At 44.0% G+C, this 21,224-nt stretch overlaps 1 protein-coding gene across 3 annotated transcripts in view; it reads left to right on the plus strand.

The window, feature by feature from the left end:
• GNB4 (G protein subunit beta 4) overlaps positions 1 to 21,224 on the plus strand; it is a 684,865-nt gene that overhangs the window by 428,379 nt on the left and 235,262 nt on the right. The gene's annotated exons all lie outside the window — the stretch shown is intronic.

The raw sequence follows: 21,224 nt of genomic DNA on the forward strand, positions 1-21,224 counted from the left end.
CAAGGAATGTTCAATACATGTGTATAGGGACTCTATATCAAGAGTCATCAATAACATATCATCTGCCCATTCAATGATACTCAGTTTGTTTAAAAAATCTCCCGTGTCCTTAACGTATGTGGGCAATTTTTTAACCATTGGCTGTAAGAAGAAATCTACATATTGGGATACATGCTCCCCCATGCTTTTAATGGTAGAAATTATCGGTCGGCCCGGAATGGGGTTTACATTTTTGTGAGTCTTGGGGATAAAATATATCGATGGAATTTTTGGATATTCAACCCATAGATATTTGAATTCATCCGTCGATATTAATCCATCTCTCTTGTATTGATGTAGTTTCTTTGTTAAATTTTTCTTTGCCTTGTTATTTTCCTTCATAGTTGATTTTTCATAACAGTTGGGATCAGATAGTTGTCTTTTGGACTCTTTTATATAGTCATTTTTGGGCCAAATCACAATAGTACCGCCTTTATCTGATTGCATCACAACTATTTCATTGTTGATTTGTAGTTTCTTTATCAGTTTTGCATGTTCGATTTCTTTGTATTTTTTATTTAGTTTTATCTGAAAGAAGCACGTTAGTTAGATTCCTCACCTTAGAATATCCCCAGGCGTCAGGCTGGTTCCGGAAAGATTTTCGTCAGCAATACCCTTGCGTGTCGCTAGGCGTCGTCTGTGGTTCCGCGTCCATTGTCGGCGTCGTGCGCCGGGATGACGTCGTTGGATTACTTAGACGCCGCCCTCGTGTGCTGACGTCAGTGCTTCTTTTTTCCGAGCCAGACGGCACCGACCCTTTTAGTCATTTTTTTGACTAAACTTTTTTGAACTCCTTTGGTTCTATTCTCATCGACTCGACTCTGGTACCGGTAGGGATGCCTGGCGTTAAAGCTTGTGACTCCCGTCACCGACTGATGTCGGTTATGGACCACCACCGCCGGTGCCTCTATTGCCTTGGGGCTGACCACGATGCCCCGACTGCCGGGCCTTGACTTCGAAGGCTAGACGGGAGCGGTCCCGCAAGCTCCGGCAGTCATCACCACCAATCGTCTGGTTCCAAGTCTTCGGGTAAGTCGAAGCATAGTAAGAAGTCCAAGAGGCGACATCGCTCTTCGGGCTCCCCTCGCCGGTCGTGCGACTCGGCTGAGGGTTCGGGTGGTACCACCCACGCGGCTCCATCGGAGCCGCAGGAGTCCCGTCCGTCCCCATACCCGCCGGTCCCTGGGACTGACACGACTCCGGCGGAGATCAGTGCCTTCCTCATGTCCATGAGAGGCCTGGCTCCGCCATCGATGCCTGCCGGCACGCCTTCGGGCCCCACGGGCTCGACAGGGAGGCCTAGCGAGCTGGGCGGCTCTGGTCCCGGCGCAGTCGTCGATCGACCGCACGACCCGGTGCCACCCCGGGCGCCGCCTTCGGACGACGCCGTTCCCCAGTTTAGTCCCGGGCCCGGCGTCGGAGCGGCGCCGATGGATGGCAATTTCATCTTCCGCCTGGCTCCGATCATTCCACCGGTCTACTAGGAATCGGATGACTGCGACGACTGGGAGGGGTCTGAGGACCCTCTGGCCCGGCAGGGCCAGTTGTCTCAGGACTGGACACACGAGCTGGGGGATGCCAGTGGTCTTGATACCGGCTTCATCTCTCCTCTGACCGTGGCTTCGCAGGAAGGTGCTGCATTTTCTGTGGTGCCGCGCAAGGCAGCCGAAGCCCTAGGCTGGAGCTACCTGCTGTGGCCATGAGGACTAACCTCCTCACTGAAGTGCTCCAACCGTCAGCAAGCTCCTCGGAGCCTCTGCTGCAGTTTAATGAAGCACTGGTTGACGTTCTGAAGGGCACCTGGTCCAAGCCCTCCACAGTACCTCCTGTGGACCAGAACGTGGCCCGGCGCCACCGCCCTGCACCGGGCGACCCCAGTTTTCTGTCCATGCACCCGACGCCCGAGAGCCTGGTCATCCAGGCCTCTACTTCCCAGACCTCCTTCTTGTCCCCTCCCCCGGATCAGGGATCCAAGAGACTAGAACAGTTTGGTAAGAAGCTGTTCTCCTCCCTTAGTTTGGGATTGCAGTCTATTAACACTGCTTGTCTTTTGGACCGTTACTCCAACTCCCTGTGGGATACGGTGGAGGACGTGCTGCCCCAGTGTCCGGAGGAGGCCCGGACTCGGCTCGCCCAGGCTCTTGCCGAGGGGCGGGATGCAGCGCGGCATGCAATTCGATGTGGACTGGACACTACGGACTCGCTGGGTCGGGCAATGTCGACCACGGTGGTGCTTCGTCGCTACGCCTAGCTGCGGTCCACGAGTTTTTCTGGGGATGTCCAGAGCACCCTCATGGACATGCCCTTCGATGGCAGTCACCTTTTTGGCGACAAAGCGGATAGTGCACTGGAGCGCTTTAAGGACTCCAGGGCTATGGCCAAGTCCTTGGGCCTCTCGGCCCCGCGCCCGCAAACTTCCGCTTTTCGCCCCTTTCGTGGCCAAGGAAGGGGCGCCCCCTCATGTCCACCTAGCCACAGGCCGCAGAACCAACCTCCACGCGGTCGCGGACGTGGATTTCGCCGAGGCGATACAGGGGGACAACGTGCCGGTCCGTCCACATCTACCCCAGCAGCATCCGCCTCAAAGCCCTCCTAGTCCGTGCTTTCAGGCCCATTCCACGCCAGTGGGAGGCAGAGTTCACCATCACCTGCTCCACTGGCGTTCCATCACGTCGGACAGGTGGGTGCTGCAAATCGTCCGAAGGGGCTACTCCCTCCCCTTCGAGGCGACCCCTCCAGCCATGCCAATGCAGTACCACCGCATGTCGGGAGGATCATCTGAAACTTCTACAGTAGGAAGTTACGGCCCTATTGGCCAAGGGGGCCATCGAGTGCGTTCCTGGTCCAGAAGTAGGTCGTGGTTGTTATTCCCACTACTTTCTGGTTCCCAAGAAGGGCAAAGGGGGCCTACGCCTTATCTTGGACCTCAGGAGCGTCAACGCCTTCCTCCGGAAGGAGAAGTTCAAGATGCTCACCTTAGCTCAGGTTCTGGCTGCCCTAGACCCTGGAGACTGGATGGTAGCGTTGGACTTGCAGGATGCTTATTTCCACATCCCCGTCCTGCCGGCCCACCGGCGTTACCTGCGGTTCACGGTGGGCCCAGAGCATTTTCAGTTTACCGTGCTCCCCTTCGGCCTCACCAGTGCCCCTCGGGTGTTCACGAAAGTGATGGCGGTGATCACAGCTCATCTGCGCAGATTGGGGGTTCCAGTCTTCCCCCTATCTCGACGACTGGTTGCTGAAGGTGGGCTCGCCCCAGGCAGTCGTCTCCCACTTCCTGACTACGGCCGACCTCTTGCATTTGCTGGGGTTCTCCATCAATGAGCCGAAGTCGCATCTGAGTTCTTCATTGGAGCGGTTCTGGACTCGGCGCAGTTCCGGGACTATCCTCCGGAACAGCGGGTCCGGGATATTCAGGCTCTGCTTCCCATCTGTCGGCCTCTATCCCGGGTTTCGGTCAGTTTGGTGCTGCGGCTTCTGGGTCTGATGGCCTCCTGCATCCTATTGGTGCGTCACGCCAGATGGCGAATGCGGGCTCTGCAGTGGGACCTGAAGTTTCAGTGGGCCCAGCATCGGGGCAACCTGTCCGACCATGTCTTGATCTCGGAGGGCACTGCACGACAGTTGCAGTTGTGGCTCACGGACCGCGATTGGGTCAGTGGCAGATCCCCCTCCCTACTCCAACCGGAGCACGTAGTAGTGACGGATGCGTCCCTCCTGGGATGGGGGGGCCACATGGGAGAGGCGGAGATCAGAGGCCTCTGGTCTCCGGCGGAGTCCTGGCTCCATATCAACCTTCTGGAGCTGAGGGCGATCCGACTTGCACTGAAGGCATTCCTTCCCTCTGTCCGGGGAAGTGTAGTGCAGGTGTTCACGGACAACACCACCGCCATGTGGTATTGCAACAAACAGGGCAGGGTGGGGTCGTGGACCCTTTGTCAGGAGGCTCTCCGCCTCTGGGCATGGTTGGGACATCAGGGCATCACCCTGGCGGTTCAACATCTGGCGGGCTCTCTGAACGCCAGAGCAGACGAACTCAGCCGCCGGTGCATGATGGATCACGAATGGTGTCTAAACTCTGACGTGGCGCAAGGCCTCTTTCGGCAGTGGGGAGAGCCTTGGTTAGATCTATTCGCCACCGAAGAGAATGCGCAATGTCAGCAGTTTTGCGCGTTGGAGTTTCCAAGGCGGCACTCGCTCGGGGACGCCTTTCCTCGCGAGTGGAGTTGCGGTCTAGTGTACGCCTTTCCGCCTATACCACTTCTGCCCAGAGTGCTGAAGAAGATCAGGCGCGACTGGGCCCAAGTCATCTTGGTGGCTCCGGATTGGGCAAGAAGGTACTGGTATCCCGAGCTACTCAGTCTGTCAATCGATCTCCCAATACGACTGCCTCTTCAGGAGAACCTTCTGTCGCAGCAGCAGGGGACGGTCCTCCACCCGAACCTGTCCAGTCTCCACCTTCATGCGTGGAGATTGAGCGGCGACAGTTGATGCCATTTGACTTTCCTCCTGAAGTCTGTGATGTGATTCTGGCAGCCAGGCGTCCCTCCACAAAATCGGTATACGCCTGCAGGTGGAACAAATTTGTGGCATGGTGCACAGCAAAGGCTGTGGATCCCCTTTCCGCCCCTCTTTCTGAGGTTCTCATCTTTCTTTCCATGGCCCAGCAGGGCTCTGCTCTGGGCACTCTTAAATGTTATCTTTCAGCTATCTCTGCTTTCTTACGGCTTCCTGATCAGCCTTCTCTTTTCAAATCCCCTGTTGTTTCTCGCTTCTTCAAGGGCATTACTCACATGTTTCCTCCTGTCCCTTTCGTAATGCCTCAGAGGGATTTGAATCTGGTATTGACGTATCTGATGTGCGCTCCCTTTGAGCCACTTCATAATTGTCCCCTTCGTCTGTTGACGCTTAAGACTGCTTTCCTGGTTGCCACCACCTCTGCTAGGAGGGTGAGTGAGCTCCAGGCTCTCTCTTCTAAGCCTCCTTTTCTTTCTGTCCATCCGGACAAAGTTGTTCTCAGGACTCGTCCTTCCTTTCTCCCTAAGGTGGTAACTGCCTTTCACATTGGGCAGTCTGTTACTTTTCCCACCTTCTTTCCGCCTCCGCATCCCTTGAAAGAGGAAGAGAGGCTCCACTGTCTGGACCCAAAACGGGCGCTGTCCTTTTATTTGGACCGCACCAAGCAGTACCGGGTGGACGACCAACTCTTTGTTGGCTACGTGGGCACTAAGAAGGGGCGGGCGGTGCACAAGCATACTATCCCTCGGTGGGTCGTTTTATGTATCAAGGCATGTTACTCCTTAGCTAAAAAGGAACTTCCTGTAGGGGTGAGGGCCCATTCTACTCATGCCACAGCGGCGTCAACTGCCCTGGCAGTCCCCTTGCAGTACATTTGTCAGGCAGCAACGTGGGCTTCGCTGCACACATTTGCCAAACATTATTGCCTGGACAGCCAAGTCCGGAGAGACGGCTTCTTTGGCCGTTTTGTTCTCCAGGACTTTCTGGTTTGATCTTGGTTCGCAGACCCACCACCGGGGTTGGTATTGCTGGGGTATTTATTCTAAGGTGAGGAATCTAACTAATGTGTGTCTTTCAGATGAACAAGTTACTTACCTTCGGTAACGATATATCTGTAAGAAACATTAGTTAGTTAGATTCCTCACTGACCCACCCATCCTCCCCGTTCTGCGAACAGATATCTAGGGATGAGGTTATCCCTTTCAGGACCCTAGAATTTTTTGGCACCAGTGTCGGTCTCTTGCATGGCTCTGCGTTCCTGGCACGGAAAGCTATGTATAAGAACTCACATCAGCGCGCGAGGGCGGCGTCTAAGTACTCCGACGTCATCCCGACGCCGACAGACGCGGAACCGCAGACGTCGCATAGCGACGTGCAAGGGTATTGCTGACATATTTCCAGATCCAGCCTGGGGATATTCTAAGGTGAGGAATCTAACTAACTAATGTTTCTTCCAGATATATCATTACCGAAGGTAAGTAACTTGTTCTTTTTCACTTTGTGGTAAAGTTGTTTAATGTCATCTGTGACCCTCTTGTGAAAAATATCTATAGAATCCTTAGGCATCATTGGGATAAATGTCGATTTTGTCTTAAAGGGACTGCTGCCTGCCCCTTGCTGTGTAAAGCCCATATCTTGAAGATTTTGTTGGGTTGAAACCCTGAGTGACTGATTTTCATTGTCATGGCATGAGTCATCATAAAGTTCCTGTATTGTTAGTAAAGACGAAATGTCTGATGCTTGTAAATTACTTTTCGCACCTGGTCTGTTTTGTTTACTTCTGTTCGCTGCCAAACCATTTTTAATGGTGAAGAATTTTTGAAGTTTTAATTTTCTAATAAAGAAAAACATATCCACGCTGGTTTGTGCATAGTTTAAGTATTCAGGTGGACAATAGGATAAACCTAACATCAATGTTTGTTTTTCTGATTTAGTAAGTTCTAATGTTGATAGGTTAAGAATGGTAACAAACAAAAACACAAGAGCACACCATACACAAGTAACTCTAATCCCATACGTTATATACACTTTCAACAGCCATGTCATCATATTATAGGAGAGTTTCCAAATCAGTATCCATGGCTGTTGAAAGTGTATATAACGTATAGGATTAGAGTTACTTGTGTATGGTGTGCTCTTGTGTTTTTGTTTGTTAGGATTATTCTGGGACACAATTTTTTGTGTATCTAGGCTGTAACACTCTAGGTGGATGAGTGTTTGACACTGAGATTGCACCCAATATTAAAGATCAAAAGAAAGTGTAGTGTTGATTTTTACTATTTGGAGACATTTTTGATGTGCAGATCACCCATAGCAAATCCACCGTATTGTATGAATAGGTTAATAATGGTATTGTCCTCCTTATTGTCTATTTGCGCCAATATTTTCTTTTGGGCTTTTGATTTAGGTTTTTGTGTCTTTCCCTTCGTCTGATATTCCGTCGTGGACTGGCTTTTTCGTTTTTCTGTGGTCTCAACGTATTGCGGCGTTTTAAGGCTAAAAATTCGACCTCTTCCCCCAGATTTAAGCGTGTTACATCTGTTGTACCACTGGACTGGTTCAGACTCCTACTTTCTGAACCAGCATCACTGGTCAGTGAGTCTGAATCCATTACTGATGTTAAGGCCATTGCACCACTTGTTTGACATTTTTCAATGGAATCAGTGCCTGGCATCTAGTTTCATCTTCTTAGCATTGACATATTTACAGGCAAATGTGTATATTTGACCATGCTCATAATCCGCTTGATCACGTGCGAACTTATGTATTTTTCTGAGCTTGATTTTTTTCTTCCTGTTTCTTTAATCGCTCATCTATTTCTTTACGTGTTTTGGTTATATAGTCATTTTGTTCCAATTTATCAATTTGTTCATTGATGTTGTCAATTTCTTTAACCAATTCGAGCCGATCTATCTCCGCATATTTAATGAGAATGCATACGAGGTTCATAGATGCTGCAAGATTATGCTCTCCCCACTCCTTTAACATGTGGGGGTTAGGATTGTCAAAACTGGGCGCTAGAAGAATTCTTAAGCCCCGAGGTACACAACCTACTTCCTTGTATTTGGTTAGCGATTTGCTCTCCCACCATTTGGTAACTTCGCTTTTCATACATTTTTCCAAGTTTCTCAATAGGGTTTTGGCATCACCGTTTTTGTTGTTACTGTTGACATTATTACCCAGTCCTAATCCACTCGCAGAGACATTGGGCACATTGCTGAATAGTTCCTCAGCTTCAGCTTCTCTCTCCCGGACTACTTCCGCTGACCTATTCGCTGTATGCCTAGCCCTTGCACTAGTGGCATCTGGCAATACCTTCCACACCTCCCAACCTACACACACTGCTGCACGAAACTCACCGTTTCGGTCCCATCGTTGACGAGTCCTCCGACTCTGTCGCTGGCGTTTTCCTCGTCGGCTTGCATTTTCTCAGCTATGGCAGGGGCGGCCGCCAAAAATCCTTTCAGGATGCTTCGGAAAACACAGGTTGTGGGCGGTGATTTCTGTTGAACTCAGATGATCCTCAAAATGAATGCATCTACTACCCATAGCTAGCTCGCAAAATAAGACAAAGTTTTGCAGATTATTGCAAGAATTGCAGAATATTTTTTATCTAAAACCCTTGGAGGACAATTACTCCTTGTAACGATGCAGGGCCTCATTGTTCGTAAATTATTTAGACGGACACAGAACAGTCCTCTTGCTTTCTAGCCTCTAATCTGAGTAACTGTCAAATTAGAACTTTCATACATTCTACGCAGCCATGGCTACAGGCCCACAGTTCTATATGTGACATCACTACAACTTCAAAGACAATATATCCCTGTGCACACAATGTAGACAATGTTTTTAAACATTCATTACGGCGCCCCTTGTGACCCACGGAGTCCGACCGTGGCAAGAAATTGTAGAGAATGTGGTGGGGAGTGTCACCTTCCCACTGGAACAAGTGCGCTCTTTAAACAATGAAACACTACGGTTTCTTCTCACAGTTCGACAAATTTATTGAAACGAAGAAATTTGATCAATGAATTTTGGTTCAAATCCTCATTGAACACTTAAACATCGTGTCCATAATCCATTTCTTATAGAACGAACATAGTATTCAAAATGATATATCCACCCAATGCATTTCGGGTCACATAACTGACCCTTCTTCAGGGGTCTAAAATGAAATGAGAGAGGGACCATTAAGTTCACAACACTTAATCAGCTTCCAGAAAGCTTAAATGCCAATAAACGTGTGTGTGATACGAGCTCAAAAATCATCAAATAAAGGATGAAAAACAGGTACATAAATCGTATAATAAGTGAAAAATACAGTACATGCACATTTTAGTTGAAGTGAATGGGAGACGATACCAAAGAAATACCGTAACGGAATCAAAAAGGCATAACAATGTTAAGCAGTACATAATAGCGTGTGGGGGAACGGTCTTAGATGACAAAATGCAAGCAGCGCAAAAGTGGGCGCGAAGTGAAGCAAGATGTTAACTGTGGGAAATGTAAATAGATATCGTGCGCTTATAACCCTAGAATTACACTTACTGTGGACCGGCGGGTCTCAATTGCCGTAGAGATGCTGTAGTCAGAGTTGAATTTCGCGCTAGCGTATCTTACAGGGAATATAATAGGTCTAATGGTTTCATGACATCATGATCACCTGATGTGGGAGGAGGAACGTAATTATGACGTGTGGATGAAGGGCCAATGGGAATGTATCTTGTGCGAACGTAAATGTCACATGATCGCGAGAGGATAAACTGCGGCGAATGTCGCCGTAGTGGGTTGAATAAAGAATAGAAAAAAGTGTTAGGAGAATGAAGGATGCAAAAAATAATAATAGAAAAAATAGAAAAAATAAAAAAGTTGAATTGTGCATGCTGTGGTGTAAAGTCAAGGCAAAATACAAATCATTATGCTGACAATCAAGTTAAATTCAAATGTTCAGGCCAGAATCTTCCTCATTACCAATGTCATATTATAAAAAACATGATAGTTCAATGCGATCATTCATCCCATGCGGATGGGAACTATTCAGTTTTTTGATCCAAAAGTATTCTGCTCGCAGTCTTTGTTTATGGGGATCCAGGTCTCGGCGTTGTGTGATCGTCTCAATGATGGTGAAGCGGAGTTGGGAAATTTGATGTTTGGCCTCAATCCAGTGGTTAGCTACAGAAGACTTCAAATTCATGAGTCGAATGTTACTCTTGTGTTCTGTGATGCGGATTTTTATTTTTCTTTCTGTTTGACCCACATATATTTTGCCACATGGGCATTTGATGATATAAATACAATTGGCCGTGTCGCAAGTGCTGGTGTGATTAAGAGTTATGGGGTAACCTTTAGTTGGATGATTGATTTTATTCCCAACGATGATATTACTGCAATGTGTACAGTTATGGCACTGTAGCATCCCATGCCATTTCTTCATGATTTTTTGTGGAGAATTCAATATTTCTTTCAAGTTTTTGGATCTTTGGAATGCAAAGGTGACACTCTCTTGATATAGATCTTTCAGATCAGGTTCCAATTGTATCATCCGCCAGTGCTTGTTAATTGCTTTTTTGATCTTAGATGACTCAGTTGAGTATTTCAAAACACATACAGTTTTGTTCTTAGGATTAATTGTTTTTTCTTTGAGTAGATCATCCCGTGCAAGTTTTGACACTTTGTCTAAAGAAGTCTTTAATGCATTCTCAGGGTAGCCTCTTAGGCGATATTTCTCAGTTTGTTCATCAAGAGTTCGCTGTAAGTCTTCTTGCTTTGATGAGATGCGTTTCATTCTGATATATTGAGACGTTGGTAAATGTTTCTTCAGAGCCTCAGGATGAAAACTTTGGAATAACAGGCAAGAATTTTTATCGGTTTGTTTAGTGTGGACTTGAGTGATGATTTGATTCTGATCGAATTTCACTTTCACATCTAGAAAAGCAATGGATTTCTCTTCAATAGTATGAGTGAACTTTATGCGGTCATTATACGTGTTTAAAGTGTAGATGTTATTTTCCAGTTCTTGACGAGATCCTTTCCATATTACGAATAGATCATCAATGTATCTTTTGTACATCACAATCCCCTTTGTCCATATAGGATTCTCAAGGATATAGTCCATCTCAAATTTGTTCATAAAAATATTGGCGTACGAAGGAGCTCCTCCGAATCCCATGGATGTACCACTAGCTTGGTTGTAAAACTTTCCTTGCCACTCAAAGTAACTGTGGTATAATGCGAATTGCATAAGTTCCATGATAAATATTTTTTGTGACTCCTCCAGGTCGCTTTTCAGTAGAATCCATTCGAGTGCTTCCAACCCCTCGTTATGGGGGATCGATGTGTATAACGCTGTTACATCAATGGTGCACAGCGTGTAGGTCTCATCCGTTTTTAGTTCAATCGATTTCAGTAAGTTCAGAAATGCAGTTGTGTCTTTGATGTATGTTGCGGTTTGTTGAACAATGGGTTGTAAAAATTTATCCACGAATTGTCCAATAGGTTCGGAAATCGACCCACAAGCCGAGACGATGGGTCTGAATGGAGGGTTGGTAATATTTTTGTGAATTTTTGGCAGCATGTATAGCTGCGGTCTTCTGGGAAATTTAGTAACGAAAAACTGTTTGGTTTTGTCATCAATCCAGTTCATTTCATGTGCGTGTTCAATGATCTTGTGTAGAATTTCTTGATATGCATGAGTTGGGTCAGAATCCAAAGGAAGATAGATATCTTGGTTTAAAACGTGATCATTCACGCTTTTTACATAAAATTCAGTATCCATCACGATGAGAGCTCCACCTTTATCTGCTTTTTGAAAGGTGAGTTGTTTGTTGTGGCTTAAATTTTTCAAAGTGTGCCATTCTTTCACTGATAAATTCATCTTTTTTGGTTTAATGAACGGAATTTCGTGGACATCAGCTAGCACTGATCTTTCGAAGGCTTCAATGGTCTTATGTGAAAATGGCGCACAGAAGGTGCTCTTCGGTTTGAAAGCTTTATCCCAAGTTTCCTCGCAATCAGGTTTTTGTATGTCCTTAAAGAAGAATTTGAGTTTCAATGATCTGAAAAATTTGAAGAGCGCAATTTCAGTTTCGGCCAAGTTTGAGTGATAAGTCGGGACAAAGGTGGTACCTTTGCTTAGTAAGTTGATTTCGGATTTGGTAAGAGTCTTAGATGAAATATTGACTATGAGGTCACTTTCAACAGTTGGCTCCTGGTCCTTACCGCTATATTTTGGTCGGTTTCTTTTGCCCCTTCTTGTTGCTCTGTTGCGCTCGGTGGAGAGTTTGCTGCCGGACTGATATCTAAAAAAGCCGATTGTTGAGTAGTGCTTGTGGATGGTTTAGCAGTGGGTATGGTGGTCCTACTTATGGGGCCTCTTGATGCGGAGATGTCCGAATCTGATACAACGCTTTCTTGAGAAACTATGTTCGTTCTATAAGAAATGGATTATGGACACGATGTTTAAGTGTTCAATGAGGATTTGAACCAAAATTCATTGATCAAATTTCTTCGTTTCAATAAATTTGTCGAACTGTGAGAAGAAACCGTAGTGTTTCATTGTTTAAAGATCACTACAACTTCCCCTTTCTTGACAAAAAACGAAAACATTGGTGTGTCTATATGTAGCAAACAACAAAATGAATTAAAAAAAACAAAGAGAAATAAATCATTAACATTGTTCAGTCTTTGAGGGCTTTTTTGTATCCTTCCTTTCTTCTAAGAGGAATACAATTATTGATATCATTCCCTTCTCTACGCACTTCATTTAAAGGGCTCATACATTTCTTGAAGTGTACCTTATTCCTTATAATTTTATCCTCACTCTTGAGCAGTAATAGCTGAACCCTTCACTCTAGTCACTTCCAAAGTAGACGGGTGAAATCTGCTCATAGACTTTTGTGTCTGATTTTGTCCTACCAATACCAGATCTCCTAATTTGTAGCTTCCTGTGTGAACATGCCTTCTTTGTTCTGTTTTCTGCTTCATCTTTTCTTTCATTATCTCATCTCTTTTTGTGTATGTTCCTTAGAGGTTTTAACTGCATTTGTGGTAGACGTGTTTGTCTAGACTGGCCAAACATCAACTCGGAAGGGGTTTTCCCAGACGAACCATGAGGCGTGTTCATGTAGTCACGCAAAACCTGACACACAGCTTGATTCACCGAAATGTCTGTTCGTTTTGTTCTTTTCATGCTTTTCATTAATGTAGCCATCAATCTTTCCACTATAGCATTTGCTTGTGGCCAGAGTGGGGTAATTGTTCTTCTTCTCACACCCATGTAATCAAGAAATTCGGTAAATTCTTTTCCATTGAAATGCAGACCATTATCTGTTAAATCTTTGGGTATACCCCAAGCTGAAAAACTGTCATCAAGAACAGGATGCAGAAGTGGATGATACTGATTTTACAACTGGGAACCTTGAATATTAATCAATGAGCACAAACAAATGATGCCCGAATCTAGGGGTCCATAGACATCACACGTTAGTTCGGACCACACAGCATATGGTAGCTTATGCATCTGCAGTTCTTCAACAGTTCTTTCTCTTGTAGTACACTGACAGAAATTACAAGACTGTTTGATTTCTTATACTTGACTGTCAAGCTTCGGAAACCTCACTTTTTCTCTTAAGACAGTTTTTGTCGCTGATATCCCTCTGTGACTTTCATGTGCAAGATTAATGACACGCCTTTGTGAATTGCTTGTAATTACTATTCTGTTCCCTCTTATAATAATGCCAGAAGTGGCTATTGTTAATTCTGCTTGAATATTTTTGAATGCAAGCACTTCTCTTTTGCATGTTCCTGGTTGAAATTTCGTTAAGGCATTGACATGCTTCCATCTATTCAAGCTTATTATTCTTTTCTCTTTTGCTAAAGTATTATCTTTATTAGATTCATGAATCCGTTCTTGTTCAGAGATTTCTTCAGGAACTATTGCCTTAATTATGAAATTTAAATGATTTTCTGCATCATACATATATTTTTTGTCTGCATTGTATTCTTTTCCAGGCTAATAAATTATTTTGAAATCATAGTCCATCAACATCATACCCCATCTTTCAATCCGAAGAGGTCTTTTCGCTTTTGGATTTCCAAAAATAGTCGTGCGCGCCTGGTGGTCTGTTACTATCAAGAATGGTTTTCCGAACAAAAAGTTGTGATAATGCTCACTTGCCCAGACCACCGCCAGACTTTCCTTTTCCCGTTGAGAGTATTTCTTTTCTATATCCGTTAAGCTTCGGCTGGCATGTGAGACCAAGAACCTTGGGGTATCTATTCCAAACTTATGCTGAAGTAAGATAGCACCTAGCCCCTCCAGACTTGTATCCACCACTATCTCAGTGCACAAATTTGGGTTGAAGTATTTTAAATTTGCTGCTGTTGCTATGTCACTTTTTAATCTTCTCAAATGCACTCTTACATTCCTTACTCCAGAAGAAGGTCCTCTCCTTTTTTGTTAGCTCTTTAAGGGGTGAAATGTCAGTAACATAATCTTTGATATAATGGGAACAATAGCTTGCCATTCCCAAGAAAGAGCGTAATTCCGTTATATCTTTTGGATAAGATATTGCTATTAGTGACAATAACTTTTTTGGATCTGGTATCGTTCCTTTCCTTGAGAATATATGGTCATAAAATGTTACTTCCGGTTTAGCAATTTCACACTTGTCAGAGTTTAATGTTAACCCAGCTTTCATAAGTTCTTGACAAACTGCTCTCAAAGCTTGGTCGTGTTCATCTTCTGTTTTCCCTAACACAAGAATATCACTGTAATTAATTGAACTCTTTAAATGGTCTAATGACTTTTTTTATGATCCCTTGAAAAATCTCTGCAGCCGAGCATATTCCAAAATTAAGCCTTTTGTAGCCGAATAGCCCCATATGCATTGAAATAAGTTATAATATATCTTGATTTTTCATCAATTTCCAATTGATGATACCCCTTAGAGAGGTCTAACTTCAGGAAAACTGTTGCCCCATTCAAAATACTAATCCTATTGTTCAAATGAGGCCCATGATGCCTCTCTCTCAATTGCAGTATTCAGTATCCTCATGTCAACACAGATTCTAATCTGGCTTGTGTCCTTTTTCGGCACCACTACAATCAAACACCCAAGGTGTTGGACCCGTGGCAGGCTCAAATATGTTTGCTTAAGCAAAGAATTAGTTTACCCTTCATGTGAATTGGAACTCTCCTGTGCATTTGTGCAACTGGTTTCCCTTTATCATTTATGTACAACGAAATGGCAATTTAATTTTCCAAAACCTTTTTGTTAAAGCGGCCAACCCTTTTATTATATGCTGTTCCGTTGTCACGTGAAACGTCATGGCCAACAGTCCCATTAATTGAGCTGTGACATTACTTAGCAAACAAAGCCCAGCAGTTTCTCCTTTCAAGACATGTATTTCTTCCTTAAGAGACACCTTTCCAAAAGATAAACTTTCTTTGAACTTCCCTAAGCAAGTTACAGGGCGTTTTGTTCCCTATTGGAAAACCTTGACACTTGATGAGACAAGGGGAGGTTTATATACCATTTTGTCATATTCAGTCGTACACATCTTACATGTTTCAATATCATCTTTTTTCATAAAATTTATCTTTTCATCTTTACTTCCTTCTGACATTAAATATAATCATTCTTGTTCAGATTAATCAGTGGTCGAATCATCAAGACTTTCCATTTGTCTGATCTACTTTGCATTTCCTTTGACCTGATGTTTCCACATCTTTCCGTTGTCCCTTCTTTTGAATCTGGATACAGTAGAGAAATGGTTAATTCTTCTTTCTGGTTAAATCTTTCATTCATACTTTTCATGATGCTTTCATATGTATTTTTATATGCATCTGGAAACGTGACAAGAATATCTTCCACTTCGTCACCACTAAGTTAAGCAGTGGATACTTTGCTTGTTAGTCAGTATATTTTTTGCATGTGGACTTTAACAAATGTTCAAATTGTCTTGTACACTTTTCCTACCTTTGAGCGATTGTTTGCTCACCTGTAATATCAGATGGTAGGGGTCCTCAATAAATCATGCTGGACACATTTTCCTCTTCTTGAAAAAGTTCATCCAAGTGTGTGTGTGTGCTGACACACTTGTTGAACTTTCACCTTCTTCTAGTAATATAGTAGCTATTTTGTATTGTTTAGCGTTTTCTTAAAGGCTTTAAATTGAATTTGCCCTACCTTATTATGGAGTCCTACATTATTAAATTGCAATATCCCAAAACTTGCCTGACCCCCAAGATGGCCGCTGAGATTTGGAAAATCTTGCGTGATTTTGCTTGCCTCATTCCAAGATAGCTGCCATTTGAGACACATCAGGCAAGCTCACGCGAGGTTTGTTGCGCGCATGCTCAAATTTCATAAGAGAAGAGCTGTTCCTTGCGCTGCACAGCGGTAAGTGGTTTTCTGTATTGCAGTAAAAATAGTTCAGTGGGAAGTGCGCATGAGAGAGCGATCGCACTAATTGAATTTCGCTGGCATTTTAATCTGATCACGCCGGTTTTGGTCATCTTTAGAGAACACGCAGCAAGCGCTCGTACTAGGATCAGCAGACCAGGCTGGGGCAGTCGAAGGGTTCGCATCCCATTCTTGTCGCCAACCTGTAACGTAGACGGACACAGAGCAGTCCTCTTTCATTCCAACCTCAAATCTTGAGTAACTGTCAAACTAGAACTTTCATACATTCTACGTGGCCATGGCTACATGGCCACAGTTCTATCTGTGACCTCACTACATCCCTGTGGCTGCAGAAGTCCAAGGCAAAAAGTCATGGTCCTTTACGGTTGAAGAGGAATCTAATGCTTCTTCACAAGTGGAAAGGAAAAGTAAAACAACATAAATAAAACAACATAAAAAAGGGGCGATCAATCTCCAGGGTGGTTTCAGGTGGTGAAGATCCTTCAACATTTAATGACCTGACTTGCCATTCCAGAAACATGCTAGACTCCATAGTCTGTCTCCTGATGTCACTGCTGGTCTAAAAATGCATGTCACCTGTCTTCGACAGTGTAGATGTCTTGAGATTTTATGTCTCACTCCAAACAAACTGAGAATTATTAGCTGGTGGAATCACCAGGAGTTTTTCTGTCCCTATCCAAAGAATTTCACAGTTGCCGATGGTTGACAAACCCTGGAACTATTACTTACTGCTACTTTCAGCCCCAGTATGTAGATCTGTGGAAAATTGGCAAAAAGAGGGATTTGTTAGTATTCAAAGTCTACTATAGTATGACCTCTGGCGTAACCAGAGAGGCTATTATATTAGCTCCTATATAATGAGATTGCTGCCATAATTTGTCATCACACTAAATGGCACTAAAAGGGCAAGTGGACTTTTTTCAAGTAGATTTATGATTTATGAAGAAACTGTCCCATGGACAAGTAGATATTTTATTAAATTTCACACACCTGCAGTCTATACAGACCCCAACTGGGGCATCTTGCTTCCAGGTGCCGCAGGCTAAGACTCTTGAGGAGGGCGTAAATCTCCGGTTTGAATGGATCCGCGTGCGGTCACAAAAGCCTTGGGTGCGCCTCAAAGGTGCATGTAAGCCAAGATGATAGCGTCCTCTAGTGGGCGGAGACTTTCACCGCACCAAAACAGCCTGCTAATAATGCAACAGTGGCCACTGCATCAGGAGCGCTGAAATACGCTCCCATGGCACCCCTGTTATCTGGAGGAAATAATTGAATAACTAGAGACTGAATACATGCACTATAAAGAGAAAAGGAAGGCACTCATGGCTGCGGTGTAGTGAAGAAAGAGGGGACATAACTATGGAAGAAAGACTTTGTTGACTTCCAGTATTCCCATTGATTGTTTGTGTTTCTGTTCCCTAGGTTTAATGGGAAAGGTAGTGTATCTTGATGTTGTAAAAAGGCTGCTGTGAAAAAAAGTGAAGAAAGCAAGCATAATCTGCACCTCCGCTCTGACATAGAATACACATTGGCTGACTCCCAGTTCTTTAAAAACTTGCAATTGAAACACTTGCGGGACATGTACAAACTTAAGCTGCCTGATGTGGCAGATGATTCTCCCCACTTGAGTGTAGGGTCCTGATGGTACCATTTAATCACCATGCAATAATACAAGTTTACCAAACACTTTGGGACAATTGCGGGCAGCCGCTAGTGCAGCTCTGGGACTGATAGAAACAGAATCTTTGGTGTCTAGATAATACAGATTGGGCAGAAACTTGTATATGTTTTGACTGTAACTTTAAACGGGAAGAGCATATCTTAGCCATAATGGATAGAAAAGAGAGATAAATATTGTCTGATATTGCACCATTTTTAGGTCGAGCCTGGCCAGTGCATGCGCTGCTCTGTAAGGCATGTTGTATTCGAGTATGGGCTTGAAGCTCCTCCCACTCTATGCCCATATTTGTCATTGCTTTGTGTCATGGTCCTTTTGTAAATGCTGGCTTCTGATTCGTTAATAGGCTTGTTAGTCCCGCCTTAGTACCGCCTTGTCTTCATTTGTTTTTTTTTTGTTTTTGAAAAACCTTTATTGCACAAAAAAGTTCAATACAAACATGTGCCTACATTGTCTTCATTTGTAACCTCCCATGAGCACTGCCCCTTTTACTCCTGTTGTTACACAATATGTCTTATTTAGTCTGTAAGCACTATTTTCCTTATTGTGCTTCTCTCACTGCTGGCATGACATGCTTTCTTGCAACATTCAGCCCTCCGTGCATGCTTTCACTTTACAAGCAGCCTGTGACCACGGCGGCCGTTATTTGTAATGAAATCAGCCTCGCGTTTACAAGAGTTTGGGCTATAGGTATTTGAAATGACAATGCCTTTTATTTGTGTGTTAATGATCAAAACAGATAAATAAAAGGCGTTGTCACTTGCAATGCCATTAGCTGAAACTCTCGCAAATGCCAGACCTATTGCATTGCAAATGCTTGTTAAAACTTTATCCTGAAGGACAGACGCACACAGTAAAAAGCTAATTTATGGGAAGACGGAAGGCTTCCTCTTTAAAAAGATTTAGCCTTGGATGTCGCTGCTATGGGGTTCAGCCAGTTGGCTGGTGCAGCTGTACAGACGAGGTTGTCTTTATTGCCCATATTTCAGGCCAGAAGTCCAAAGCAGAATCTGACTGCTTCCTTTAGATTGTCATTCACAGGAAAGCATGTGGATAAGTCACTGTAAAATTGGACACATTTAGAGCAAGGTCGCTAGCCGTATACTGTCTGAGGCGCCAGAAGGCATGGGGATGCAGGGGAGGAGAGCAATCTTCCTATGCAGGAGGATATAGACTGAATCAGTACCAGCCATATCTCATACAATAGTCCCACATGTAGCCCTATTTTCAACCGCATATCAGGACATCATCCATCTCGACCTGTATGAAACGGACTCAATGACACAAAAGTGGCAACCAATTAAGATCACAAGATAGCAACAGAAAGCACTATCTCCCTGTAGGTGCTGGCCATACTATCCCTGCTAAAGACCTCAAGGGACTCCATTGGGTGGTGGAGAATGATATCGTTCATGGGAAAGTGGAAGAATGCAATTCTGTCACAGCGGACAATGGTTCCTCGACCTGGTTGTGGTATAGACTCACTAGAATTAATCAAAATACATCTCACCACTCCTCTAAGCAGTATAATGCATCTGCATTTGTTACCTTTCACAATAAGTTGGCTAGAGATCATTGCAGGACATTGTTCAACTCCTGGTGGAAGGAGAGTTTCAAACTACTATGATGTTGCATGGTGCTTACTTGCATGTTCCCATCCATCCCAAGCATTGAAAGCAACTGTATTGTGAGGTGCTTGGTTGCCATTATTAATTCAAATGACTCTTATTGGCTTAAATCTCCTCTGAGCATTTTCATAAAATGCATGGCACCAGTACGTTCCCGTACTTGAATGACTGGTTGATAAAAGCTGATTCATTTAAATCCACGAAAGCATTCGCAAAGGCCTATCACTGATTCTTTGCAGATGGGTACAGTCCCTAGGAGCATTCTTGAAAGCTCTACCTCCAGTGGACTGAATCCCTTGATTACACAATTTAGTCGATCAACTACAAGGAAAACACAATGTCTCTGTTTGTTTATTCAAATGCTTATTGGGAATGATGGTAACCTTTTTAATACCATTTTGTTACCTGCATATGGGACTATTCGAAGAGGAACTAGCCACCCAATGGGCCCAGAGTTCAAGTTTCTTCAATGACCAAATCAGCTTTACACTGGATGAAAGTAGCATTGGTTTGTGGATGGCAAAGGAGCTACAGCCATAGGACTTCAGTTCCACCAGTATACAGCAAACTGCACAATTATGACTGGTTCATCTGTGGCGGCTGATGAGTATACTCTATGAACTAGACACCCCTGGCAAATGGTCTCAACAGGAAACACGCCTTCACATAAATGTTTTGGGACAACGTCCTGCCAGACTGGGGTTTCACTTGTTCCTGCCAAGCATCGGGTTCCTTGTCCCGAAGACGTATAGACAATACAACATCAATGTTTTATATCAATATGGGGTAATGAGGTTTTGCCTCCTGTCAACAAAAGCCACAATGCTGTGCGATTGTGACATTCTTCTTTAAGTTTCATGAATGGCAGAACACTGCCAGGAGCAGTTCGCTATTGCGCGGACACATTCCATTGATGTTGAAGACAGTGCCACAAATGGGAGTTCAATCAAGTTCAAGTGAACACTTTATTTCATCACCGGGATAGACCCATCCTAGATCTCTTCGCCACTAGTATTAACTGAAAATGCAGTTACTGTGCAAACAGTCACACTACTCTGATTTTGGTGGAATGTGTTTTCGATGATCAGGAACCTTGTCTTACTTTTCCTCCGCTTCCTTTCATACCCAGAGCAAAATAAAACCAGAACAGCACTGTCTAATCTTTGTTTCCAGCATGAGCAAGGGAGTACTGTTTCACAAAGTCATTCGCCTCTCAAAGGCACTGCAGAACCTACCAACACTATGTCTGAATCTGCTATCCCTATACAACAGCTACATTCTGCATTCTAACTCGGCATTGATGAACTTGTCATCCTTGCTTCTGATCATGAGTTCATGGAGGATTGCAGAAAGATGCTAAAACAGGCCAGAGCATTGTTCTCTAACAAAACTTAAGGAGCAAAGTGGAAAAGATTCTTTTTATGAGCTAATGGCCAAAATCTTCACCCATTAACAGCCTTACCCCTAACTTCTACTGTATTTGCTAGAAATGGAGGAGTTGGGCTTGGGGCATGTCACCAAGGTGAATTTAGCTTTTTCTATTTTAGATGTCTCAAATAAACCATTAACTGAATAGCAAAGATTTGATTAAATATATACTAAAAGTTTTTCCTCCACTAAGAAGTCTACAAGTCTCTAGGAAGTTGAACACAGTCTTATCAGAGCTGATGAGAATCCGTTTTGAGCAGACCCATAAAGAAGAAGAAATCATATGTATCTTTTGGAAGGTCGCACTTCAAGCATTAACATAATCAAGAAGAATTCATGAAATGGAGGCTTGTACAAAGAAAGAACTGTTTTTTATTTTCAATTTCACAAAAATAGTCCCCTTTAGCACAAATCCTCTTTTTATTACTAAGGTGTCCAATTACTTTCACCTTAATGAATCAGTGATATTAAAGGCATATTTACTAAACCCAATCCGTGCTCCTGAGA

This window comes from Triturus cristatus, chromosome 11 (genome assembly GCF_964204655.1).
Source record: "Triturus cristatus chromosome 11, aTriCri1.1, whole genome shotgun sequence".
Classification (NCBI taxonomy): Eukaryota; Metazoa; Chordata; class Amphibia; order Caudata; family Salamandridae; genus Triturus; species Triturus cristatus.